This window comes from Ammospiza nelsoni, chromosome 9 (genome assembly GCF_027579445.1).
Source record: "Ammospiza nelsoni isolate bAmmNel1 chromosome 9, bAmmNel1.pri, whole genome shotgun sequence".
NCBI lineage: Eukaryota > Metazoa > Chordata > Aves > Passeriformes > Passerellidae > Ammospiza > Ammospiza nelsoni.
Window position 1 is genome coordinate 27,013,035 of NC_080641.1, and position 14,902 is coordinate 27,027,936.

A 14,902-nucleotide genomic window follows, 5' to 3' on the forward strand; every position below is an offset into this window, starting at 1 on the left:
ATAGGTTGTTTATTTTTACATTTACTACAACTTAACACAGAAAGTTGAACACTGGCTTAAAAGACCTTGGAATTTTAGTCCACAAAAATATTCTTTCTTTAAAAAAACCGAGGTAGGAGCTAATACCTTTGTTGTGAAAACAGAACTTCAGCTAAACTGCGTTTCTGGTACCTCTCCCAAATGTTATGAAGAAAGAGGGCAGTAGCTCCTTTGAAAGACAAGTTACTCAGAAGCTCAGCCAAGCACAGATGATTTCTGGATCAAAGAACCTTGAAGAGGTTTCTGATGTTATTGTTTACTGCTATGAAATGCAGAAGCAGCAGTGTATAACTTATCCCCATGCAACAGCCATGCTACTTTAACCTAAAATCAGCATAATAGGACTGCTGCCTTGTAACACAATTGCAGTCACATTATCAGACTCCAGCATATGAAACGAAGAAATTCAGCATATAACAGTACTTAAGCACAGCATTACATGCTTCATTTCAAGGGACTAATAACAAACTTCAGCTGTCAGATAATACCCAACTTCAGCTGTCAGATTTTAGCTTCAAAAATCAAAACTGCAGTTTAAACACTAATATGAGAACTAATAGCTCTTAAAGAAAAGGCACCAGATTCACACAATTCTAACAGTTATTTGTCAAAAACAAAGCCTCCAAATATTGCCAAGTCCAAGCAAGAAGGCTGATGGGAATTGCAAAGAGTTTCCAATGCTATTTTGAAAACCAATGCTGTTTCAGTGTGTAGGTCTGATATAAATAAGCCAACAGATATGACACAGGAAAGCCAAAAGAAAAAATTTGGCCTGCTATTTAGATGACTTTAAATGTCACTGCCTGTCATTTGAAAAGCAACAAAACCACAAGACACCCCTGTACTGTTGGCCAAATGTTGCAAATGACAAGGCTTTAAGTGGTTAAGAAAAGTAGGTGTGGAGAGTGCATTTAAGGTGACAAACCAAATGAGGCAAATAAAGAGCAAGAGATCCAGGGACCCAGAACACAGCAAGAAAACACTGAGATAGCAACAAATGAATATACTGCAAAAACACATTGAAGAAACAGGTGGAGATGCAGGAGAAAAGAGAAACTAGAATTGTGGCAGTCGCACCTTCTGCATGCAGAAGGAAGACAGACATCAGAGCAAAACCCTGAATAAGTAGTTATACTCTGAAGGGAGACCTGGAAAGCATAATAAAGTATTGCAGACATTATTGACAAAAGCATGAAAGACTGTCAAAATAGACAGAGCTTACATATTTGTATCATTTCTAATGCTGGAAGTAAGAAGGTAACTCTCATGCCTAATAAAAGGAAGCTGATAAGCTTTCTGCAGAACTTTAAAACCAGTTTCAGACCACCTGTCTCAAGGAAGACAACTGCATCTTCAGTTCTCTTTTGTTTAACAGTCACCTGTCACACTCTGCAGTCTCCAAGTGACTGCTCTGAAGGTTTCTGGCTTCTGCACAGGCCAATGTACCCTTCTGTCACAACTGGCATAACTAGCTACAGTGGAAGAACTGGAAGTTTCATCCTTTCCTCAAACTGTTTTCATTACCTTCAGCTGTGCAGAACTGAAAAAAAAAAGATCATACTACAAGTTGATACAGTGGGATTGACGATGAGATTAAATTGACATTTTTAAAATTTGAAGTTGGTTCCTAAACCTCCATTTGTTAAAAATGCCACAACTTAAAAATTTACAAAAACACCTGACCCAAGTACCTCTGACCCAAGTAACCTTCAATTTCCATTGATTGTTTTAAACAAAATAAATTATTCATTGAAGCAGAACAAGTTGGATATTGAATTTGGGCTGTGTGAGTATACTTTTGCTCAGCAGGTCAACTAATGTTGCCATGGAGAAACACACAAATACTGAAAGAGAACACAGGTGAAGCAAACACATTTCAGAACAAAGATCAAACTTTTTAATGAGGGATCACAAGGGCACAAGTGGCTTGGAAAAACAGCTTGATTGAAAGAACAGAAGCAAAACCAAAAGTCTGCATCTGAAGGCTCGTTTACTTTCCTGCTCCTCAGTTCCTGAAAACCGAAGGAAAAGAATCTGTAACTTAAAATCAATTTCTCGTCTGCTTTTCTACCAATACAAACAATCATGTTCTTTAACAAAAAATTGTGTATTTTCTTTAAAGGTGTTAACGATGACAGGATTAAAATAAATTTAAGTGCCAGCTATTCACAGAGGAAAGGGTCAGCTTTGTCAACTGCCGTAGCCTGGTCACTCTTCAGAACTCAGAACCAAAAGCCAAGAAATGCAACAGATCTACCTCTGTTCCTTCTTCTCTCTCAGTTGTGGCATTGATTAATTCATTGGCTCCTCCTTCTGAAAAGGCATGTACAGGCATGGCTTCTTTTATAAGGGCAAACAAGAATTAACATGCACTAACTCAGGAAGGAGCTGTAATGAAAACCATTTGTTGCATTCCAAACATTTAAGCGTTGGCACAGAAAAGAATTCAGCAAGATTTGTCTTCCTTTAATTCTCTAATTCCAACAGCTCTTACGGTCAGTATGCTGAATTGAGCTCTTTTCTGTCATTCCATTCAATCAAAATGTAATGTTCGCTTGGCTACTTGCTGCTACAAACAGATTCTTGTTGGTAAGTCTTGAGCTGAGGCACATAGCAACAATGCACTGCTGCAACCCACATGGATGAGGGCAGTTTTCTGGATGCTCACTCACACTCAGATCTGAAATACTGCAGGAAATAAGCTTATTTTGGTGGAACCGGAAAACACTCCCAGTATATCTATACAAACTGACCTTGATAACCATTTTTCCTGTAATTATATTAGTAGAAAAAAAACAGAAAGCAAAGAAGGCCTAACAAAAACCCCTGCATTTATAATCTGAAGTCACAACCATTTGGATTCTAAGTGGAGCCCAGTCTCAGTGCAGATAAGAATCTGGAATATGGCATAAATTAGCACACAGGCATAGAAGAGAAAGTACCTTGTTGCTGACACAGGCAAGAGCATCTCTACAATAACACTTCTGTTTAGAGCAGAAGGCTCTATCCACACTGACAGCATTTCAAACATACTGGACTCAGTTCTGATGAGAAGCTGCAATTCCTAGCAATGAGCTTCTCATTTAAATAAGGTCTTTCTCACCTTCCCCACATAAATAACAGCAGCAGCAGCCCACAGATTATATAGCTGCAAGATGGCAGAAAAATAACCTCTTTGCTTCACTTTTTGGAGTCTGTGAAACAGCTACAAGGATCTACTGAGAGCAAAACTTACAGCACATGAACACCTCTCATACTAGAAACTTTAAATTCTGCACAAAGAATACTCTCTTTGAGCTGTTTCAGAGTGCTCTTCCAAACCTCAACACTCCCACGTCCACTCAACACATCCACTTACATTTGAAGGTGCTCACATGCTTTATTGGGAATTATAGAAGGCACCAAGATCCTCTATTAATATTGATGTGTAAAAGCAAACATTAAAGGAGTTTCTGAATGTTTTGGATGGCTCATAAGTAAAGTAAAATGAGGAAGTGAAACTACAGAACACCTGTTAATTCAAGAATATGTTTCCTGGGATCCAGACTGAAAAGGGGGGAAATAACAGAAAACACTACATACAAACTAAATTTACTGAAAATATGTGAGAAAAAAACCTACAAGGCAAAAAGTTAAGTGGCCAGCATCACAGTACCTAACTGGACTGCCTCTCTTCTTATACAGAAGTAACAGGAAAATCTAGTGCTCAAGACAGTGTTCAGTTCTCCTCCTCTCTCCCCCACCCATACCATGACAGCTGAGAAGTTTACATCTCCTCATTTTTTTCAACCTAGCCACTAATAAAAGAATTTAGAGGTTGAAATACAAAAATACAAAAAATGTTTTTCTTTCTTGCTTGAGGCGATGGCAAGTGGTCCAGTCGGCTTACGGTGAGTGTCAAAACAGAGATATTAAAAACCCCTCCCCAAAAACACCCACACAACCCACACACATGTGTGTGCCTCACACATGGGCAGAAGGGAGACAAGGAATGAGACAATGGAACGTTTATCTGCCTCTTATCTTTCTTCTATCCTTGAGACATTCTAGAAAGGAGGAAGAGGTTAGCACCAGCAAGATATTTAGCAAGTCTTCCTCAGAACACAACATATTTAGATGCTCCTATCTCCAATAATATAATGAATAAAAGGCCTGTGCACTATTACAGGCTCTGAAGTGATAAAACAAGTCAGTCATCCTCCTGTGAGAGAGGAGGGGGAAATAATTAAGGCCAAGGTATAGCCTGCAGAGCCAAGATTTAATTTTTTAAAGTAGAGGAGAGGAAGGGAGAAAAGCTCAGAAGTTCTCACTGAAATAACTGGTTGCTCATCACTACTCATCTAGGACCTGCATGCATAATATAGACTGTGCACCTCAAGTTAGACTTTAAGTTTTAAAGTCTTGGCTTCTGTCTTTACATGAGGACTTCTTTAGTGTCTCTGATTATAGCTCTTCTTACATGTCAACTTTCTTTTTGTGAGAACCCACCCTTCTTGCCTAACCACACAGTGCAGATGCATCTAAGCAGTTTCCCACTGCCTGCAGCACAATGCTGGGCTCACACAGCTTTCACTGCTTCTCTGCTTTTGGTAAAAGCACAGACCTGGTCTGGAGAGCTGTCCCTGTGTGTTTAACCTACCTGCTCACCATCAGCCCACAGCAGGCTTTTCCTTTAACTGGCCTGCCAGCTTCCCTCCTCAGAGAGGGCCTGGAAATGCCAGCTTGTGTCCTCCAGAACACAATGTTTTTGTCAGCTTTTTGCTTCCTGTAACTGAGCTTTTTACTGCAATTTTTGAGAATCAATTCCACCTTCCTGTCTTCAGAATAAAGTGTCATGACCAGGTAGAGCAACATGAATTTCCTTCCAAAATGCATTCTGTGTGTCCAGGTACAACCCACCCAAACAGATTTTTTAAAATTCTCTGTTAAGTGTTTTTCTGGAAACCCACATCTTTGATCACTGCAGTCAAACAAGATGGTTAGCTTTCATTCATTAAAAAAAAAAAAAAAAAAAAAAAGTAAGCAAGCATCAGATGTTGGGGGAAAAAAACTGAAATATCACCTAACTTAAATAAGGTCCTTTACATGCTTTCCAAAAATCTCACTTTTGATATTTAAGCACTCAAAACTGCAAAGCTACAAATCAGAGAGACTTAGCTGAAACTCCTGTGGAGACCAGTATCATTTTTGCTGGAGAAAGAACCAAAGGGTCAAGCACACCACATATGCCACAACATGAAGCTGCAAGAGTATGAACTGCTGGTGGAATTTCAGTCAGAACACTAAATTTCCTGCCTCTTGTCATTGAAAGCCAGGCCCCCTTGTGTGATTTTAAATGGATTTTTTTGGTATGTGCAGCACATCAAGCTGTGTTTGGGGCTGAAGTGTTTTTTCTTTTTAAAAAACGCACAAAAATATAAGGTTTCCAAGGAAGTCATATAAAAGTAAAGAATATGTACTTTGTCTAAACTTCTGTGAAATAGCAATGTGTCTAACACAATTAAGTTTTTTTTTTGTTACAAAATAATACATGAAGCCTTAAAATTACAACATAAGGCTTAAACGGTGTGACACTTCCTAAAAACCACGACCATCCCCCTCCCTTTTCTGCAAGTTTCTTAAACTCTACTTACTTTGAACAGTTTCATTTACTTACTACATGTACCATGTTTAGATTTGATCTTGCATCATCAGCCTGACTCAGCTGTCACACACAAGGTACACATAGGTACCAGTCTGCAACTCTTGAGCTGGTTGAACAAGCTCAGTGCAAGTGCCTACAGAATCATTTCAGCAAAAAAGAGACATCTTGATGAGGGTACTCATATTCTTTGACCTTCACTCAGCTTTCTCAGAGTTGTTAACCTATACCAAACTGTCTCTGAAAACTGAATTTTAACTTTTATTGCTTTATCGTACACTCTCTCAAAAAACACAGTTAGGGCAGACATCTCTCCACTAATCCAGTACAGCTGGTTTGTCTGGCACTCTCCAGTTAGTCAGGGCATGGCTGCTTCTGGAGGCACCTGTGCTTCTTGACAGGATCAAGGGACCAGGAATGGTCTCTTCAGTTCTGCAAACTGGGATGTGTCTTTCATAGGGAGATGCCTCATGTTGAGGAGAGAGATGCTGTACTGCTCTGAAGAGAATAAAACCAGAGGAAAAAGGACATTGCTTAGAAGATGAAACAGTACAATGCCTTGCACAGCACTGAGAAAGGATGAGGTAGAGCTGGCTGTCAAGGCACAAACTACATTTGCTGAGAGCACATTCAGCCACTTTTTATAAATTGAACTGAGAACCTAAGTGAAATGCTCCAGCAAAACTGAAACTGACAGTCCATATGCTGTGAAGGGTGCAAAAAGAAGACCAAATATGGCTCAAGTGTTGACAAGTATTTTTAAAATTCTATTATGAACAATCAAGAGATGAAAGGAAGTGTCGGCACCCAACCAAGCTTATAAAAAGAATTATAACTGCATTTCAAAATGATCAAAGATGTAGTAGAAATCATTTTGCAAGTGACAGAAACAAGTAAGCCCGAGGTCTATATGTGCTACCAAACAAATAACTTGTCAGATACATACACATATCCATGAAGTTAAAACTCACATTTATATAACTCCTTTTTCTATAGATATATCTTTGAATTATTATACCATAATTTAAGCAAAACCTAAAGATTATACTTAGAAGAAAGAAATCCAAAGCACATCCCAAAATTTTTCACTTGAAAGGATCAGGATTTTTATAACTTCAAAATTATATTGCTAGAGATTTTGCTATCATCTATTGCTAGATGGTTTTTCATCTTATAAACACATTCATATTGGAATATAAACAGAAGCTTCCTAATTTTTCAGCTGTAAGACAAGTTCCTATATTCCTTTCAGCAGGTAGCTGCTGCATGCAACAACAAAGGTGATAAAACTTTGAGTTTCCCTAACTGAGTCCTGGTGTTCATGTGCAATGAAGCAGAAAGCACAGGCAATAGGTTTGTCTTTCTGTACCAGTTTAGTTGGTTGGGTTTTTTAACCCCAGAATATTAAGTCAATATTCAAATGTGCCAGTAGGCAGGCACACAGTAACAGCTTTTTGCATCTTGTAGGTTTGCCTTATCTCTATTCACCACAGTTTTTATTATTTTAATAAAGGATTATAGAATTAACAAGATATTTAAAAGCACTACTAACATGCAACAATTTTTCTGTGGTGAGATAAGTGATTTTTCTTAAAAGCAGAAATATAAAGGGCCATCAAGATGATCAGGATGGAGCACCTCTCCTGTGAGGAAAGGCTGAGAGAACTGGGATTGTTAAGGCTGGAGGAAAAAAAGGCTTCAGGGTGACCTAATTGCAGCCTTTCAGTACCTGAAGGGAACCTACAATAAAGATGGAGAGAGACTTTTTAAAAGGCCAAGCAGGAATGTTTTTAAACTCAGAGTAGGTTTAGATTTAGATCTTAGGAAGAAATTCTTTGCCATGAGGGTGGTGAGACACTGGCACAGGCTGCTCAGAGAATCTGTGGATGCCCCATCCCTGGAAGTGTTTAAGACCAGGCTGGATGGGGCTTTGAGCAACCTGGTTTATTGGAAGCTGTCTGTGTCCATGGCAGGGGAATTTGAGCAAAATTATCTTCCAAGGTTGCCTTTCAACACAAACCATTTTGTGATTCTATGACCAGCCTTGGCAACCAGCCCCAGCCAGCCCTGCTTGAGCAGGGAGGTTGGACCAGGTGACCTCCAGAGGTCCCTTCCAGCCTCAACCATTCTGTGATTCTGTGAAAAAAGCACTACACAGACAGCAAACAGCCCTAAGAGACATCTCATGATCTACTAATTCTAATTTAGTGCTGGAAAAAATAGTGCCAATGAAATGGAATGATTTCTCACCTTTTACATTACAGACCAGTCTAGTCTTCCTAATACCTGAGCTATTTCCCCATTCTGCTTTAAACCCTATTTTTGCTGCCATGACCTTGCTCTTCTCAGGCCCTACAGTGATTGCTCACACAGTCATTAATGGGGAGAGCAACCACTGCTGCATCAGACAAGGTCACCATTACTCTTCTCTAGAGGTCAAATCCCTGGGCTCTGGTGAAAGGTTTTCTGTTGACCCTGAGGCAAGTACATGCAAGGTCTAACTCTTAATGACTCCTGTAAGGGAAAAGCTAAACAACCCAAACAAGCAAATTAACAGAGGAAATAACATAGATATGTGCTGGCTGGACTTCCAGTCTTACAACAAAAGCAGCAAAAAAGGCAAATAAATAATAGCAACAGATATTTCTAGTTTTATACCACATAACCATTCTTGTCATTGGAGCATATATTCCTGGAACCAAATTTATCCAGGTCTAAAACTCAAGTCCATTACAGGAAAGATACAAAATAACCATAACTTAGCAGAGGACTCAATACCTCTGAAACTTTCAACAGGGCTAAACTTACTCTTCTGGTGCTTGAGTTTTATACCTGTGGAGGCCCAGATTGCCTCTGCAGCAACTTTCCAGCACTAGCACAGCATCACTGAAAGCACTCCTCATTCATAAAGGGAAGCTGTAGCTCCAATTAATGCTACAAAAAGTATCTGAACCACAGAAAAAGAGGATAGAGCCTGCAAGCAGAGGTTTATTACAGCATTAATCCACAGGTCATGTTATTCATTGGCTGAGAGATCACAAGGATAAAGTTAATCTGCAGAATTTTATGCATACTTTGAGTTCTTTTTAAGTTTAAACCACAGCCCTTCTGCTGCATCCTACAGCCAGGAAGCATTTAAAAATTCTGGCTGTCAGTTGCTGGAAGTCATCTGAAAGATCATTTGTCATCATTGCATGATAATATTTTTTTTTAAAGTCACTCCAAAGTAAATGCCCTCTTTACATTCTTCTGTATCAAGACTCATTCCCCTAAAGAAAAGATACTTAGAATTAACAGGTGTATTCTGTATCTTCTGAGGTGTAAACAGAAACATCCAAGGGAAAGCTTGCACCATTGCTCATTTGTTTCTCCAGAAAGTCAAAGCAGTGACCAGTGCCACAAAACCATAAAACAATTTTACATACTGCCCAAGACCTTCATACATTCAAGGAAGATGCCTTATGCATGCAAATGAGACCAAACTGGAGCAGAATTAGGTCCCAAATCTGAGAAGAGATAAAGGACAAAATTATCTTTAGAGTTCTCCCACCCCTCTGCATTTTTCCTCCTCCTTTTTCCAATACTTTTTTCCAATACTTCAGTCAGAAGGACCATATAAAGTGTCTAGGAAATATTTCAATAAGCAAGGGGAGGTAATGCACAAGTATTAGTAAGTACAAGATATCAAGGAATACAAACGGATCTGGGAGCCTCTACTCAGAATGGCTTCATTGAACACATCAGGTACAACCTATCTAACATGAATTCAAGGACTTCCCTAATAAACCTCTGAATTGTTGGGGTTTTTTGGAAACTGGACAGCAGTATCCAGGAAATAAGTAATATTTTCTAACAGGATGAAAATGAGAGTCCTTTAAACTCTTTTATTTTTCTACTTGGTGCTACCTTAAGCACAACTAATTTTCTCTTCGGTTGTCTCTAAGCTCAAGCTTACCAACTTCACACCACAGCTATTCTCCTTGTTTTGGGTTATTTTTTGGGGCTTTTTTGAGAAATACCACCAGGAACTAAATGTCAGCTGGTAAACAGGTAATACCTAAAGCAGGAACAATTCCTATGCTGCATGAAATATTTGCAGAACCACTGCTAATAGGAACTACAGTTCCAAAGACACCAAGTTCTCCAGAGCTGACAGCCTATTGCCAGCACCAAAGCTCAGTTAAATATTTGTAGTGCTACATGAGTAAAACTCAAGTTACTCAAACAGTATGAATCACACTGGTGGAACAAAAGTAGGGATTAGAGAGTCTTACATGAGATGAGGAAAGGAGGGAGCAGGGAAGGAATGGTATTTCAGGCCTTTTTAAAACTCTCACAAGTGCAATTTCCATCTGGAAGGCAGTGTATGACTACATACATTTACTACTACAATTTTAGCTGTAGCATAGAGCTTCAGAAGAGGAGACCTAAGTGATGTCAGTCTGGTTTTCTCCATTCTAGAGTCAAAGGCCCTCCACAGAAAGATAACCAAGAACTGAGAGGAGGAAAAAAGAAAGAAGAATGAAATACTTTTAATTATTTACTCTGCTTGTGAAAGGCCTTCCCACTTTAAGAACTTACCTTCTAGTCCTTGTAAAAGGGCAACTCAGCACCATTGAAACAATTCTGAGATTTTTAAGCTTTCAATATTTTTTCTTTCTAGTAAGTGCTATCTCCAAAAGTAAAAAAGAAAAAAATGCTAAAAAATGAAGGTCTCCAAAATTCTGAAACTCCACTAATTGCATTTATTGTTTACTCACATTATTGCTGTTGAGAAGGAAAGCAAAGAAGGGAAGTTCTCAGTTATGACCAAAGAACTTACTGAAAACAACCCTCTCTCTTCAAAGGACATTGGCATTTTCCTCACAGCTTTAGCACTTTCCCCACTGCCATATGAAGCAGCCCCTGAAATCCATGGCTGCCCAGCTACACCGAGTGCTTCTGATCCCAGCCCAGCTATCTGCTGTGCTGTCACAGGTTCCATGAGTCTGACTCTGCCATTCACCAGCAAGGACCAAGTGTGAAAGGCTTCAGGAGAGCATCTCAGGCAGCTCTCAGCTCCCACAGCTGCTGGCTGAAACAACTCTGTCCTACCTCTCCATCACCTACCACACACTCCTATCACACTGCAACAGCCCTGCTCTCTGCCTGAGAAAGTTCCACTGCACGTCAGATCCCACACTGAGCAATCAGACTGTGGCAGCAGTGCATTTGCACACATTTTTACTATCACCCAGTATGAATTAATAGTCATAAAACTTCTGTTGCAACAATTAACTATTGTCCCTGAAGCACTGCAATTTCAAGATATCCCAATCAACACACAATAACTTTCCATTCCTCACCTTCTATACACACAACTGCCAAGGCTTTCATTTCCTTCCAGAAGGAATTATCAAGCTGTATGATTCATTCTGTGCATATATAAATATACATCTAATTATAACCAGATTTTAGCCTGCCCTGTCTCTCAGAAATTCAGATAAACCTGTTTAACTGAGTTCAACAAACAATTCAGGATCTGCAAGAAGGGATTAAGTGGCTTTTATATGCTAGACTTTATGCTGCTACCTTATCTGTTTCAGTATAATAGCACAGGCCTATAAAACATACAACACACAAATTTGTTTGTCTTCCACCCAAAATGGATGTTTGCCCATGCAGCCATTCCATGATAGATGTGTATGGGATAAAATCATACACAACTGCTATTGAGCCATGGCTGCTCCCCATGGCTCAGGCTCCATGTCCCCTGAGCACACACTGTCTGTCTGCTCACCTGGCAGCAGTGCTGAGCTGGCCCCTCAAAGCTCTGCAGCATCCCATGCTGACACCAGAGACTCTGCTACTCTGCAAGTTTCTCCAGACTTATGATAGTGCTGTGTGCCAGGAAATGGAAGTGAAGAGAGTTGTCAGATTAGGAAAGTGGCTGGAAAACACAGAGAGGCCTGAGGGAAAGGCTGAAATTAGTTTGGAGAGGCATGTGAGTACAGCAGGAAGCACTGCAGATCCCTGTAGCTAAAGAAACAAACCAGCAGCTTCAGATGAAAGATGAATGCTGAGAAAGGAATAGCCAGTTTCTGGTTTTAGAGAAAACAAGCATGGCAAATCTGTGCTCATGAGCTCAGCATTAGTGAGGCAGTCTAATGCCTGCCAGCTCATTTGGCTGATACACCCATTAAAGCATTTACTCTGCTTTCCTTAAATGTTTCTTAACTCAGTGCTTGCAGGGATAGAGGTCCTTGGCAGCCTAAGCTGTTCTGTCAATCTAAGGATATTGAATTACTGCAAAAGAGGCACATACCATAGCTTCTGGCTTGAGAACTTAAAAAAAAAATATTGGATTATCAAAACTGATAAGACTGTGGATTCCGAACAAGGCCAAAGTCCTAGTGCAGTCTATAATTAAACATTTCCATTCTTATTTTGAAAAAAAAAAAAACAAAACAAAACAAACAAAACAAACAGAAACTGCCTCTTGCTCAAGAGTTTTAAAAACAAAAGCCACTTGAGACAGGAAAATTAAATCAACACAAAATGCTGCCAAAAGGGAAAATCCCAAGGCATACACAGGATCAACACCTTCCTCAGGCAAAAACCTGCTCTGCATGATCTACCCCTGTGTTTAAGCCTCCTGTACGTGTAAACATGCAAGAAAAGAAATCTGTAATGCTTCAAACTCTGCCTTCCAATAACAAAGTGCTGCATATTCCTAATGTAGCCCCTTAACAAGCTTACAAAAATCCTCAGTGCTCTTCTAACACCATTTGAGGTTGCCTTGGCTGTTAATAGCACAAGTTGTCTAAATCCAGTCACCAAACACTTGGCACAAGTTCTCAACTTCTTCTGTTATGGAAACACGGACATATATAAAATAAACATGATTTCCCATCATGCTGCCCTCAGACATAGGCTCTAAGTGGTGCTGCATCCCTCATACACAGGCATATCATCAACTGCACTCTCAAAACACAAGAAGGGATAATTAAACTCATTACAGAACAGGTCCAGCACAGGCAATTGCCAGAGGATTCTCCCTGCAGTGACTCAGACACCTATTGACCAATGGGCCTCTGAATCAACAGTTTCATCTCCAAAGAACTGAAACCCTGGCAGAAGTTCTGAGCACTGGCAGTGCCAGGCTGGTGTCAATTATGCAGAGCACTGGGAGCAAGGAGACCACCATGTGGACCACAAGCTGAAAAAAGGCACAAGACAGTGGCCAATTTGTTTATCCTCCTGGGCTATATTTGAACTGGTGATTCAACCTGCCTGTCTTACTAATAACTCCTTCAGCTCTTCATTTCAGCCCCCTTCTCCAACCTCCACAAGCCTTCAGAATTCAGCTATTACTCTACACACACTTGAAGATGAAAAATGCTACTACTGTTGCCAGAAAAGACAATTCCACTACTTGGAGCATATACAGCTTTTTACTTTTAAAAGCTCTCTGAAATCAAAGAGTAGCTATGTTACTGGGCAAAATTGTGTGTGGATTCCCTACAACATTAATTTCTGTCATTTTCCTATTGAAGGCATTAAATGCTCACTTTTGTCCACAGAAGCAGTAATCACTAATTACACTTCCATAATGTCACTAAAGCTATTCTGTTTCTCAAAATGTTGCAGTAAACTTCTTTTCCTTCTTGGTCTCAAGATGCTTCAGGAATCTCTTCTGTTATTCTGAATTGTAACTATAAAAAGTTATTCTTTGAAGTCTTTCTTAGATTTATTTGCTTGCCAAGAACTCAAAAATAGCTGAACAAAGCAGCAGCTACAAAGTTAGCTCACTATGAGGAAGCATCTGTGCTGTTTTCATTTTCTTGGCTTTTTGGGTGGGGAGGGTTATTTAAATGGTAAGCAACTGCTGTGAAGGAAGGGGAAAAAAATAACCAAACAAAAAAAAAAAAAAAAAAAACACATTGAGTAAAATATTCCGAGTTTTAGTACAATAAAGCACTATGAAGCTCCACCTCTTCTACAATAATGTTCAGTGAGTGGAATGGCTGTTTCAATTTACCAGATATCCAAAAGAAATCAGCAATAGTGTTAGCAAAGCCTGCCTGAATAACTTGATCAGCCATCTTAGGAATGTTTCCTCTACTGAGCACAGGGAGGAGAAAAAAAATCCAGAAAGAATAAATCAAATAAACTGTCCCTCTCATGGCAAAGTGCTTGCACTCCTGCTGTATCTTGAAATTTCTGGAAGTGCCTTTACCTTTGCTCCACCAGACATACAGACACTGAAACAGAGTGCATCTCTGCAACAGCACCTAGAATGAGAACTGCAACACTGTCACCCCAGAAGGTGAAGAAATTCACTGCCCACATATGTGCATCTTTGCCTCAGAGTGGCATCTGTAAGTTCCAGAAAGTGATGGTGACACATATCCTGCTAATTGGCATACAGCTCCTCAGCCTCCTCATTTTACAGCAGTCCTTGGCAAGCACACCATACCAGGAACCTGCTTACATTGCTAATTAATAACAGACTTGTCTTTGGGAGGGTGGGAAAGGGTTAATCTTTTAATTGAGGAGTTCCTACAAAACAGAAGTAAATAAGAAACATTAACTTTACCAACCATGAGTTTCCTTTTAGTCTGTACTCAAACTAATTCAACAGCATTTTATTGATTTTGACTCTAAACAGGCAGCACTATTCCTAACAAGAAAATATTCTTGTTTTTTCTGAGCAGTACAGGGGGATTTAACAAACAACACAATAAAGCAGGGTGGGAACATATGAATGGAAACTTCAGCTTATTTGATACCTAGATCTTGGGCAATGGAATAATTCCTTTTTATGGGACCCAGATTAAGCTGTAATATGAAAGTGGGAGGGAGTGAATACAATAACGACCCAGCTGAAACGTTATTGATTCACTTGTGAAATGTACAACTGGAGTATAAATGAGACTTAAATACAGTGCAATGTCACTGAAACAATATTTAGGGGCAGCTCAATGGTAACACACATCTCTCATTTAGAACATTATCAGTGAAGTTTTATGTTCTTACTGTGATTTTTTTTTTCACCTCAGTAAGTGCTTCTGAGGTGAAAAGACATACAAGGGCTGTGAGTGGAGTTCTGAGGGCTGATTCTGCAACCTTCCCTTAACATAGCAAATAGTGAGTGATTAACTCACCAGTTCCATAGAAGAACCTTCACTCAAGGTGAATGGCAATTGCAGGATCTGTCCTGAGAACTGGATATTTCATATT

General features: G+C 39.6%; 1 protein-coding gene across 3 annotated transcripts in view; it reads right to left on the reverse strand.

Moving 5' to 3' along the window:
* TESK2 (testis associated actin remodelling kinase 2) overlaps positions 1 to 14,902 on the reverse strand; it is a 76,143-nt gene that overhangs the window by 26,994 nt on the left and 34,247 nt on the right. The gene's annotated exons all lie outside the window — the stretch shown is intronic.